Here is a 12,200-nt window from a genome sequence, read left to right as displayed (position 1 = left end):
ACGTAAGACTGGAGCGAAGACTCCCAAAGATGCTGCACAAGTAGACCCCGACCTCTACGAAGCAGGTACAATTATACATCATAATGTTTTTTTAATAGAAGGTTCCTGAGCGGCGTGGAGTTACAGCGGTGGCTCGCAAAGACGTCTTCTAGCAATTGGCCACTTTCTTAGTAGTAAGAGTTAATGTGACAAGTTGCTGCGCTGATGTAACAGGAGCTTCCAGTAGCCCTGATACATTTTTGGCACAGGCCTGGGTGGCTGGGGCTGACTGCCTGCAATATACAGAGATACCTGAGACGACCGCTTCCCTCTTACTCTTCGCTGTGAAGGGAACTAGGAAACACACGCCGCATTGATGCCCATCTGTTGCAGGCACAATAATGCCAGTCGGAGGCCGGGAATACGGTGATATTATTCACTCGCTGCTCCTTATAGATATCGCCTGCCACCGTGAAGATATCTCAAATCTGTAAGTCAGAAACATATTGTCTTACTGTAACGCGGCTGCAATATATATGTGATATATATATATATATATATATATATATATATATATATATACCCTGTCTCCGTGAAAATAAGACATACCCTGAAGTTAAGACATAGCATGATTTTCCAGAATTTTTGAGGATGCAAAATGATTTTTCAGGCTTTTTGAGGATGCTTTAAATATAAGCCCTACTCCAAAATTAAGTCCTGCTAACAGTTAATTTAAATAGTGTCCAGGCAGCTATACATGTAAAAAAGTTAAACCTTTTTGAACAAAAATTAATATAAGACACTGTCTTATTTTCGGGGATATATACAGTATATATATATATATATATATAAAATCGGTTAACAGCAAGCTGCCAATGGCTCCTGATCATGGACATTCCTGTATATATGCCGATATGTCCATGATCAGGAGCCATTGGCAGCCGCCTTACCATCAGCAGGTCTTCATCTTTGCTGACTCTCTGTTGCCTCAGTCTCCCCCTGGTTATTCTATATTCAAGGGCGTACCATGATTTCACATGACTGAGGCTGGGTTTACACAGTTGGAAAACTGCCACAGAATTTCCGTGCGGACCCTTCGCACGGAAATTCCGCTGCATTTACACTAACAGCAAAGTGGACGATATTTTGAAGATTTCGCCCACATGCCGCGGAAATAATTCGCACAAAAGCCGTGCGGAAACTTTCTTGCGGCGCGGAATTCAAATCGACAACATAACAATTATATCGCCTCTCCGCTGCGGCCCCTCTCCATGAGGGTGTGAATTCTGCATGTTGCAGGTTTGGAGGCAGGCATTCCGCGGGATGTCCGCTGCAGATATTCCACTGGCAATCAGCCCTGTGTGAGCCCGACAGTCGTTCTGGCGATTATCGCTTCGGCGCTTTTACGCAGGAGCGGGGATCGCTCAGCGAATGCAAGCAGATGGTTGCAGCCTCCAGTCACAGTAAACGGGCTGTTTAAATGAATGACCGTCGTTTGATTTTTATGCCTGAAACCGAATGACAAACCAATCACTCGCCGTTCGGTCGCTGCCGCCATTTACACTGTAGGATTATCGTTCACATACCAGCAAGAGTCTGAACGATTATCGTTGCGTGTAAAAGGGCCCCTTAAGGCATAAACAGACAAACATGTTTGCGGAGTGTTTTGCTCATGTGAAAATGCGACGCCCGCGAAACGCGACAAAGCGAAGCCATTGATTTCAATAGATTCGCTCTCACAGGCGGGTTTCTCACACGTAGGAATAGCCTGATAGTTCTCATATTTTTTTTTATACGTAAGAGAAGAGATTGGTCCTGCCATATCTTTCAGCTATTTTTTGCGGGCGCATTAGTGGGGGGTTTAAAAAGCCAGATCGACGAATGCTTATAACTTGTTTGAGCGCAGATACACTTCGTAGTGACGAGTATAATTGCGCATTTGTTCGTCTGTTTAAGTCTTAAAGGGGTTGTCTCGCGGCAGCAAGTGGGGTTCAGCACTTCTGTATGGCCATATTAATGCACTTTGTAATATACATCGTGCATTAATTATGAGCCAAACAGAAGTTATTCACTCCCCTTCCCTGCGCTGGCATCCCCGTCTCCATGGCTCCGTCTAACTTCAGCGTCTAAAGACGCGCTTGCGCCGAAGGGTCTTCTGCCTTCGGGTCTGTCCGGCAACAGCGGCGTTTTGGCTCCGCCCTCTTCGACGCGTCATCGCGTAGCTCCACCCCGTGTATGCCGATTCCAGCCTCCTGATTGGCTAGAATCGGCACACATGACTGGGCGGAGCTACGCGATGACGCGTAGAAGGGGCGGAGCCAAAACGCCGCTGCTGCCGGACCGAGCCGAAGGCAGAAGACCCTTCGGCGCAAGCGCGTCTTTAGACGCTGAAGTTAGACGGAGCCATGGCGACGGGGATGCCAGCGCAGGGAAGGGGAGTGAATAACTTCTGTTTGGCTCATAATTAATGCACGATGTATATTACAAAGTGCATTAATATGGCCATACAGAAGTGTATAACCCCACTTGCTGCCGCGAGACAACCCCTTTAAGTTTAGAATTTGTTAAATCAAGATTTCGCAGTTTCGTTAAACCGTTGTGGAACCGCAGCAGCTGATTTGTGCAAAAGTGTACATTTTGTGATGCTTGTGATGTGAGGCGGCTTCATGCTGCTACAGGATGTGAGGCAGGACGTTTGTTGTACAGGGTGGGCCACGGAAAATTAGCCCAGAACCAAATTGTAATGAAAGTCATCTAGCAGAAGATCTTTGTTACCCATAACAACCAATCACAGCACAGCTTTCATTTTACCTCAGCAGTATAAGAAATAGCAACCAATCACAGCACAGCTTTCATTTTACCTCAGCAGTATAATATATAACAACCAATCACAGCACAGCTTTTATTTTACCTCAGCAGTATAAGAAATAGCAACTAATCACAGTGCAGCTTTCATGTTACCTCAGCAGTATAAGAAATAGCAACCAATCACAGCACAGCTTTCATTTTACCTCAGCAGTATAATATATAACAACCAATCACAGCACAGCTTTCATTTTACCTCAGCAGTATAAGAAATAACAACCAATCACAGCACAGCTTTTATTTTACCTTAGCAGTATAAGAAATAACAACCAATCACAGCACAGCTTTCGTTTTACCTTAGCAGTATAAGAAATAACAACCAATCACAGTGCAGCTTTCTTTTTACCTCAGCAGTATAAGAAATAACAACCAATCACAGTGCAGCTTTCTTTTTACCTCAGCAGTATAATATATAACAACCAATCACAGCACAGCTTCCATGTTACCTCAGCAGTATAAGAACTATAACCAATCACAGTGCAGCTTTCATTTTACTGCAGCAGTATAAGAAATGACAACCAATCACAGCGCAGCTTTCATTTTACCTCAGCAGCATGTGAATTGAAACCTGCGCTGTGATTGGTTGCTATGGGCAAGAGACAGGTTTTCTTTTAGACTGCTTTCATAAGACTGTGGATCAACGTTTCTGTGGCCCAACCTCGTATAAACCTTCCTCTGCAGCTCACTGCTGAGTGCCAATTATAGGTGTCATATATGTTATATACCTGCCTGCATGGTGCCACTTATAGGTGGTAGATATAGTATATAGCTACCTGCAGGGCGCCCCTTATAGGTACCATGTATATGTACACCTCCTTGCCCATTAGGAAAATCTGTCTTTGTTGCCCATAGCAACCAATCACAGCACAACTTTTATTTCTTACTGCTGAGATTGGATGAAAGCTCCGCTGTGATTGGTTGTTATATATTATGCTGCTGAGGTAAAATGAAAGCTGCGCTGTGATTGGTTGTTATATATTATGCTGCTGAGGTAAAATGAAAGCTGTGCTGTGATTGGTTACTATGGCAGGAGTTGTTCTGATAACAAATCATACCACATCAGGCTAAGGCCTCATGTCAGACTCCGCCAGCGGAATATCGCAGCGGAGTCCGACACAGCGCCCTTAGAGACCTCATACTCACCTCTCCGTGTGCGTCCCATCTGGCGAGCCGGCGTGCATGATGTGCTGGCAGTGCGGGATGACGCGGCTGGCAGGGACGTGTACTCATGCGATACTTCCACTGTGCTCACAGTGGAAGTATCGTGTGACGGACGGCTTCCATTGCCTAAAATGGAAGCCGGCCGCATGTTTTACCACGGCAATTAGAGCATGCCACGGTTTCTTTCACGCTGCAGAATTCCGCGATGACCATTCAGCTATTAGGTTCAATAGAACATAATAGCGGCGGGATAACGCCGCGTGAAACGCAGTAGAAATCTGGCCGTGGGAATTAGGCCTTAGGACGGCTTCACACGAGCGTTGGCGTATAAACGCAGGGTTTGATGAGGTTGTTTTGCGTGCGTATCTGTGCATATTACTGTATTTTTGGGGCACGCAGGGTCAGTTCACATGGGCGCCCCACACCATTTCCGTGGATTCAAAGAGTAATTAGCCTAATGAGGTCCAGATGTGTTTTTTCCCCTGCATTTTGCGCAGTGTTTCACGCTTCCCCTTGAGTATTGCGCACCTCCTATAGTCCTCTGCTGCGCAAAACCCAGGAAAATAGAGCAGGCCCTACTTCTTTCTGCGCGCACACGATGAATGGGTGCGGGTCTCCGTGTTTATTGCAGATGTATTTTACGCACGCACCTACAGTCATGTGAAGCCGCTCTAAGGGTGCGTTCACGCAGGCGAATGTGATATCTGTTCCAAAAACGTGTACAATGTGAAATTTGTGTGGGATCTGCACAAAAACGGAGCATGCTGCGATTTGTTTTCATTTGTCTGCAAATCAAATCCGCATGTTTTAATCCACTTGCGAACGCCCATTCATCTCTGTGGGCGGCTTGAATTGCAGGTTCCCCCGCGCGGATTCCGCAAATCTACATTTGCCCGTGGACATTGGGCCTTAGAGTTTATTTACACAGGTGAATTTATCTGGCGAGTTCCGTCCGAGAGCGTTATGGATGCATTGATTTCAACGTGCTCATTCACATGAGGCATGCAATTTCTTACAACTCCCAATCGCTGCATGTCATACTTTTGGGCGATTCCTCCTAAGAAATTGGCCTTTATTTCCTACGGAATCTTTAAAAAAAAAAATCACTCATTTTTTTATATGAGTGCGACGTGATTTTTTACCATTGAAAACTATTGTAAGCACTTGCGATCTTTTTACGCTCCTGAAAATCGTAAATCGTAAAGTCGATGCCTATTTTAAGCAAAATCGCATTGCGCTCGCATGCAGAACTGTAATTTTATAAGTGTGATATCGTGAGTTACTCAGATCGATATCATACTCGCCTGGGGTAATGCACCGTAAGGGCTTATTCGCACAAACGCATTTGCACAGCAATACACAGTGCATAGAAGGCATTGATGTGAAATTTTCGTGCGAATTGCGCATAAGCATAGCACATATTATCTTATTTAACTACATTGTCCATTGTTTTTTCGAACGTGTATATGCGCACGACATGCACACGCAAAAAATACAGTAAAATATACACAGGCGCATGCAAAAAACGTAAGGACCATCGCTTAAATATGCAGCGCGAACACATGTGAAACTGGCCTAAGTGTCATGCTGAACTTTACTAGCTTTGTACACGAGTGGTCGCAGTCCTGCACTTTGTAGGTTCACATTCGGAGGATTGTCATGATGGGCACAGATCTTTTACCCTGATTCATCCTCAAATTACCAACTGTTGGAAACAATAAACGCTGAGAAGGCGTAACTGACGGAGGAGCATATAATGCATATAAATTCTATCTCAACTTTTGCTCCTTGCAGTTTGCTGGTGTTGGAGTGGGGAATATTAGGTAAATACATTGAAGGAACAAGTAGAGTGGTAACAAGGAGACATAAATATTATCTTCTGTCAGATGTTTGTGTTAGGGTGATTGTACAGAACACTGAGAAGTCTGGAAACACCTTTGGGAGATAATTTTTCTCTTCGGTTAAATGCACATATTTTGGGTTGACAATTATTTTTGCAGTAGGGTTTAATTAAAAATTTGCATGGTTTGTCTTCTGCGGTTTCTACATATCACTGTATATAGAAACTGCAGTCTGAGTGTCAATAGGGAATCTGGCAGTGAAACTGGATTGACACCTTAGTTTCCTTCTGCTCTCTCCTCTCCTGCATGTTATTATCAGCTGACTAATGACCACAACAAAGTGTATCGGCCAATAAACAAGTGTTCGCTCATTTGTCGGCTATTGCTGGTCCTTTTATACCGCCCAGTTGTCGGGTGATTGAATGTTAAGAGGAATATCAATGTCCTATAATCAGACTGTGTAAAGGGAAGCTGTCAGATTAAGCATGGTGTCCATACCACAGGCATCATGTTATAGGGCAGGGGGAGCCAAGCAGATTGATATATAGTCTGAGGGAGAAAGATTCAGTAGAACTTGTATTTCACTAGTTATATCTCTGCTCATTCTGAGCTGAACCATCAAGTGAGTGGTGCTATCAGTGATTGACAGCAATCTCGGTATGACTAGCCGTCAATCACTGATATAACCGCTCACAGGACTATTATACTGAATCTTTCCTCATAAAACTATATATCAATCTACTCGGCTTCTCCTGCTTAAAGGAGATGTCCCGCGCCGAAACGGGTTTTTTTTTTTTTTAAACCCCCCCCCCGTTCGGCGCGAGACAACCCCGATGCAGGGGTTAAAAAACCCACCCGCACAGCGCTTACCTGAATCCCGGCGGTCCGGCGTCTTCATACTCACCTGCTGAAGATGGCCGCCGGGATCCTCTGTCTTCATGGACCGCAGGGCTTCTGTGCGGTCCATTGCCGATTCCAGCCTCCTGATTGGCTGGAATCGGCACGTGACGGGGCGGAGCTACACGGAGCTACACGGAGCCCCATAGAGAAGAGGAGAAGACCCGGACTGCGCAAGCGCGGCTAATTTGGCCATCGGAGGGCGAAAATTAGTCGGCACCATGGAGACGAGGACGCCAGCAACGGAGCAGGTAAGTATAAAACTTTTTATAACTTCTGTATGGCTCATAATTAATGCACAATGTACATTACAAAGTGCATTATTATGGCCATGCAGAAGTGTATAGACCCACTTGCTGCCTCGGGACAACCCCTTTAATAACATGATACCTGCAGCTTGGACAGTATATTCCAGCTGACAGATTCCGGACAGTCAACCTCGCTGACAGATCTTCAAGTGAGACTCAGCACCCTATCACGCGGGCGTAGGCGTTATTACGCGCACCCGCCAGCGCCGTAAAAACGTGTGAACGGGCTCACAAATCTAATGTTTGTGCTCCTGTTTAGACAGCACAGCTCCGGTATATATACACCGAGGCAGCAATGCTGTTGGGCGTAGGAAAAGAGTTTAGCTGTCTCCCCCTTCCCTCCCCTTCGCTGGCTCACCTCCTCCCCTTCGGCTGTTTGCAATGGAAGGGGGCGGGGAGGGGTGCAGCTAAGCCCCTGCCCCTTGTCCGCAGCTAGCAATAGGATGGGATGGGGCGGAGCTCCCCTCTCCCATTGCAAACAGCCGAAGGGAAGGAGAGAGGAGGAGAGAAGGGAAAGGGAATTTAGCAGTCACGCTGCTGAACTCCCTCCCAACTCCTTTCTCCGGCCACAGTCATTGGCTCCCATAGGAGACAATGCAGCGGCCGACGTTTTCCGTCCGGAAAGATAGTTTCAGGACTATCTTTCAGGCCTGGCGTAAAAGCGCCCAGCGTTATATCAACCCAGCCGGGCGCTTTTACGTTGCGGGAATACGACCGCATGATCTGATGCATTGGAATCAATTGCATCAGATCGTAGCGTATATTGGCCGGCTGTGAAAACAGCGGCCGATATACGCTCATGTGAAAGAGCCCTTAGACTGCAGTGTGTATATATAGTAATATATAGAAACTGCAGAAGACAAAGGCTAAAAAAAAATTATCAGCCCAAAATACATTCCTTTAACAAAAAAAAATGTTGCTCCCTAAATGTGTCCATAGCCTTTAAAAATCTTGATGCTTAGGGATGTTTGTGCTTAGAATGGCTTAATCTTCTGATGGACTCTTGGAATTTGGAAATAATGTCACATTTTGGATCAATAGCACCACAGGGAAAATCGAGCTCAGCCAATGGCAGGACAAGAAATGTAAAAAGTACCATTTATTGCAAAAATATAAAAAATTTGGAACATTAGGGAATTCACCTCAATACATCAAAAAATTTCCCTACGTGTTTTCAGTGCGAACAGCACCCTTAGTCCTAGCCAGAAACACATCAGCAAAACTGACATATTATTTTATGTATTTTGGTCAGTGCCCTAATGCCCCATATTTTTTATAGTTTTGTAATAAAAGGCACTTCCATTCCTTTTTCTACCATTGGCTGAGCTGGATTTTCCCCTTGGTGCTACTAGTCAGCAAATATCCGAGAGAATAAAATGTTTTGCTCCCTTCCCGAAGATAAGTGTAGACTAGAGATGAGCGAGTGTACTCGGAAAAGCACTACTCGCTCGAGTAATTTGCTTTATACGAGTATCGCTGTGCTCGTCCCTGAAGATTCGGGTGCCGGCACGGAGCGGGGAGCTGCAGGGGAGAGCGGGGAGGAACGGAGGGGAGATCTTTCTCTCCCTCTCTCCCGCCCGCTCTCAACTGCTCCCCGCTGCGACTCACCTGTCAGCCGCAGCGGCACCCGAATCTTCAGGGACGAGCACAGCGATACTCGGATAAAGCAAATTACTCGAGCGAGTAGTGCTTTTCCGAGTACGCTCGCTCATCTCTAGTGTAGACCTTTATTCATCAAGTAGGATCAACAACAGGTCCTATGCGGACCTATGTGTCTCCATGGTAGTGGCTGTTTTCTCCTTAGCGAGAGCACCTAGAAGGTGAGTGAATGAGGAGACTTATAAGGGCATTCATGCTCCTCTGGGTAATATACAAATAAATGGAGATGGAACAATACCTCTGCAGCGCCACCTATTGGAAGGCAGCATTCCTGCAAGTTAATGTTAGACTCTTTATACAAGACTTGTAACAATGACTGGGAATTGAAGCCAAGCCAGAATCCATACACAGACAGCTGATTCGGGGTGTTTGTCCTCATGAGTGTGCAGGAGGCTTGGCTAGTGAGAGGCCTGTGACGTAGGTCATGGTAGTGTAATGTCAGGATCGGCAGGCTGGTATTGGGGCAGGGTCGTGTCTCGGCTCTGTGGGTTCAGGAAGCACCCAAAGTCAGTGTGCCAACCTCAGGTCCCAGTGCTTTACAGGTGTAGGATTTATGAAGAGCAGGAATCTCTGGGCAAAAGTGTAGTCAGATGGCCCCAGCCCTATTTTTTTTTTTTGCGCCCCAAATGCTTCCACCTCATCGTGCTTGCAAACTAGAACTTTTATTTGGAACAATATGACAACAGAGTCTCGGTCACACAGGAGCTGGAACAAGGCCTAGGACCGGAAGCTTCCTTAGGAATACTCCAGAGGAGATCTCAACTTACAAGTTGCAGCAAGGCGCAACCTATTTCCTGAGCATGCAGTAAAACGGGCAGAACCCATGCTCACAGTTATTCTCCGGTAGGTTCCTGAACACACGCAAAGCGGGAACCCTAATGCTTTTATACAGAAGGGAGTCTTGCATAGCAAAGTCTCCCTGCCCTTCCGGTCCACGGCACTTTGAACCAAGATCTTTGCTCCAGCTGCTGAGGGCACTTTCACATAAAAGGTGTTACAAAACAAATATGGACTGTAAAACATAGACCAATCTGGTCACCCTCTTAGGCTGTGTTCATATCTGTGCTGGAATCTCAATTTGGAGGTTCCGTCGCAGATCCAGCACAAAATACCAGAAGATATAGTGCTGCATGCAGTGCTTTTTCTTCCGGTTAAATGGGGTCCGTCTGGCGCTGTTTGGTTCCATCATGAGACAGATCTGTTTGACCAAAGGATTCCCTTTTCCTGCTCGGCGAACGAAGCAGGAAAACAGAGCCCCCTAGTGCAGATGTGAAACCACCCTTACAGTAACAAATTACTATAAAAACAAGCCCTCTGCCTTCTGCTCCCTTAGTCATTCTCTCGTCTTTTTGTCCCCTACATCTTCCTAACATACATTTAGTAGCTTGAACACTGCACGGCGGGTTCCTTACTTCCACTCACTCAAGGTAGGGGTCCTGGGATGGGAACATTAGGATATCAAGTCACAAAGAAGAATTTGGGAATATAAATTTATAACAGCTTTTGACACTTTGAGTGGGATAAATTGTTCGCGAGGATTCATGCATGACTGGGAGGTATGAGACATTTATAGCACAGATAGGACTGCTGGCCTGGTAACTCACCCAACAGTAATTCAGGGACCATAAAATTTTCTCTCCCTTATCACTTTAACAGACTCCCTGTCTGTTAAAAATGTTTGTGTTTCCGTTGCAATATTCCTTTGAGTGCAAACCAATCACATCCATATCTGTGCCTTGTCATAAGTATGTGTGTATAAATATGCATGCCTCTTCGGATCTGTTTCATGTAAGCCTGAAGAAGAACCCTGCGTTGGTTCGGAAGCTCGCACTAACATCATGTATTTTTGTTAGCCATTAAAAGGTATTATATTCACAAAATTACGTGGTTGCTCTTGCTGGGAACAATCACACTTTACTCTACTGGCTAACACAGTACCAAACTCTTTTTTTCAAGACACAAGGCACACGCTGAGGAGATGGCGGGGTAGAGATGGCACTTGTCACGGTGGTTCTACCAAACTCCTCCCCAGAGGGATGCATGCAGCCTGAGCCAAAGCATCGTTAGGCTGCTTCCAGGAAGAGCTGGAACAGCTGTTACCTGTATAGTGGTGTAGTGGACTGAAGAAGTTGTCACTTGTTATGACAGTTCCTTCAAACCGTTGGTTGTCCGGTGGAAAAAATAATAGAGTCCACACACGATTATAGTTGAATACCTCAATTACTGGGAACGGGCAGGGACTGCAACTTTACTTCTTTAAAGGGAATTTTCACACACCAGTGCAGGAAGAACAGCTAAGCAAGGTCAGGGAAGAGAACACAGGATGAAACCGGGCCTATAGGCTGAGTTATCTGTAAGGCTCCGCTTCTGGACAGACACACCGGAGATGGACAAAACACTCCGCAGACACTCACTCGCGCTTAGTAGCTTGAACATTGCACAGCCGGCTCCTTTCTCCATTCACTCTCTAGGTAGGGATCCTGGGATGGGAACATCAGGATACTTCTCCTCGGCCTCCACTCTTCACCACATGAGGGTTGAAGGTACCCCCACGTGGCCGTCCCTCTCCCTCCACACTCTACCGTTAAAGCAATGGAACTCTGCACCCTGAACTCCTCTTGCAATCACATATATATCATACGACATCACGTGACAAGACATTTGGTTACAATTTCCAGACATATCCCAGACATCAACCTCTTACATGCTTCAGCTGTGCAGTACACATAACTAGAGACAAGACAATTTGCACAGTGCATCTACACTGAAGACATGACATGTATGACTATTAGGAGGAGCCAGATATATAGACTTTGGGCCACTACAGAGGCATCACTGCAGTGACTAGCATAGGGTAGAGGCATTAGTGTAGGACAAAAAAATACTGTAACCTTGTCGGATGCATTTGTAGTGTCCCAGTACATCTATTCCTGGCCTCCTCCATAAATGTCATACATGTAATGTCTTTTGCTGGTGTGTTGTGCAAAAGAATCTTGTCATTCTGTTATGTGTATTGCACGGCTGCAGCAAGTGAGGAGTTACTGTAAGTGTTTGCGTGAGCCTGAGAGATGCTTGCAATGTATCAATTTGTCTTGTCATGTGGTATGAGTGAGGATATGAATATGAGTGTGTGAGAGCGGGAAAGGGTCCATTCTTCTGACCTTCTGGGCTCCTGAGAGAGAGTGCCAACCACATGGGGGTACCTTCAACTCCCATGTGGTGAAGAATGGAGGAGGAGGAGCGGTTCCTGACTTTGTGACAGCAACCATGGCAGAGTGAGTCCCTTGAGAAAAGAGAGAGCGTAAGTAGAAGAAGGTGCATACGGCCAGGCCTAGTGCAGAGGTACTCAGTGATTTTTTTTCCTACACAGCCATCCTGAAGTCTGGGATCACCGCGTAGAGGTACACCCATTTGTTTTCAAATCCGGCTGTCCTGAAGTCTGAGATCACTAGGTGGAGGTACTCTCAAGCCTGCTTCTTTACCTGCACTG

The 12,200-nt window shown here is 45.9% G+C and overlaps 1 protein-coding gene across 2 annotated transcripts in view; it reads left to right on the top strand.

The window, feature by feature from the left end:
- PRKAG2 (protein kinase AMP-activated non-catalytic subunit gamma 2) overlaps positions 1 to 12,200 on the top strand; it is a 318,286-nt gene that overhangs the window by 100,740 nt on the left and 205,346 nt on the right. Inside the window, exon 1 of one of the 2 annotated variants that reach the window (XM_066585252.1) lies at positions 452 to 469. The exons of the other annotated variant lie outside the window; for it this stretch is intronic. The gene's annotated coding sequence lies outside the window, so the exon portion shown is untranslated. Of the gene's footprint in view, positions 1 to 451; positions 470 to 12,200 lie in introns of those variants that run through there. 2 annotated transcript variants of the gene reach the window in all.

This window comes from Eleutherodactylus coqui, chromosome 12 (genome assembly GCF_035609145.1).
Source record: "Eleutherodactylus coqui strain aEleCoq1 chromosome 12, aEleCoq1.hap1, whole genome shotgun sequence".
NCBI lineage: Eukaryota > Metazoa > Chordata > Amphibia > Anura > Eleutherodactylidae > Eleutherodactylus > Eleutherodactylus coqui.
The sequence above is the reverse complement of the archived record's forward strand: the minus strand, read 5'-3'. Positions and strand labels throughout refer to the sequence as shown.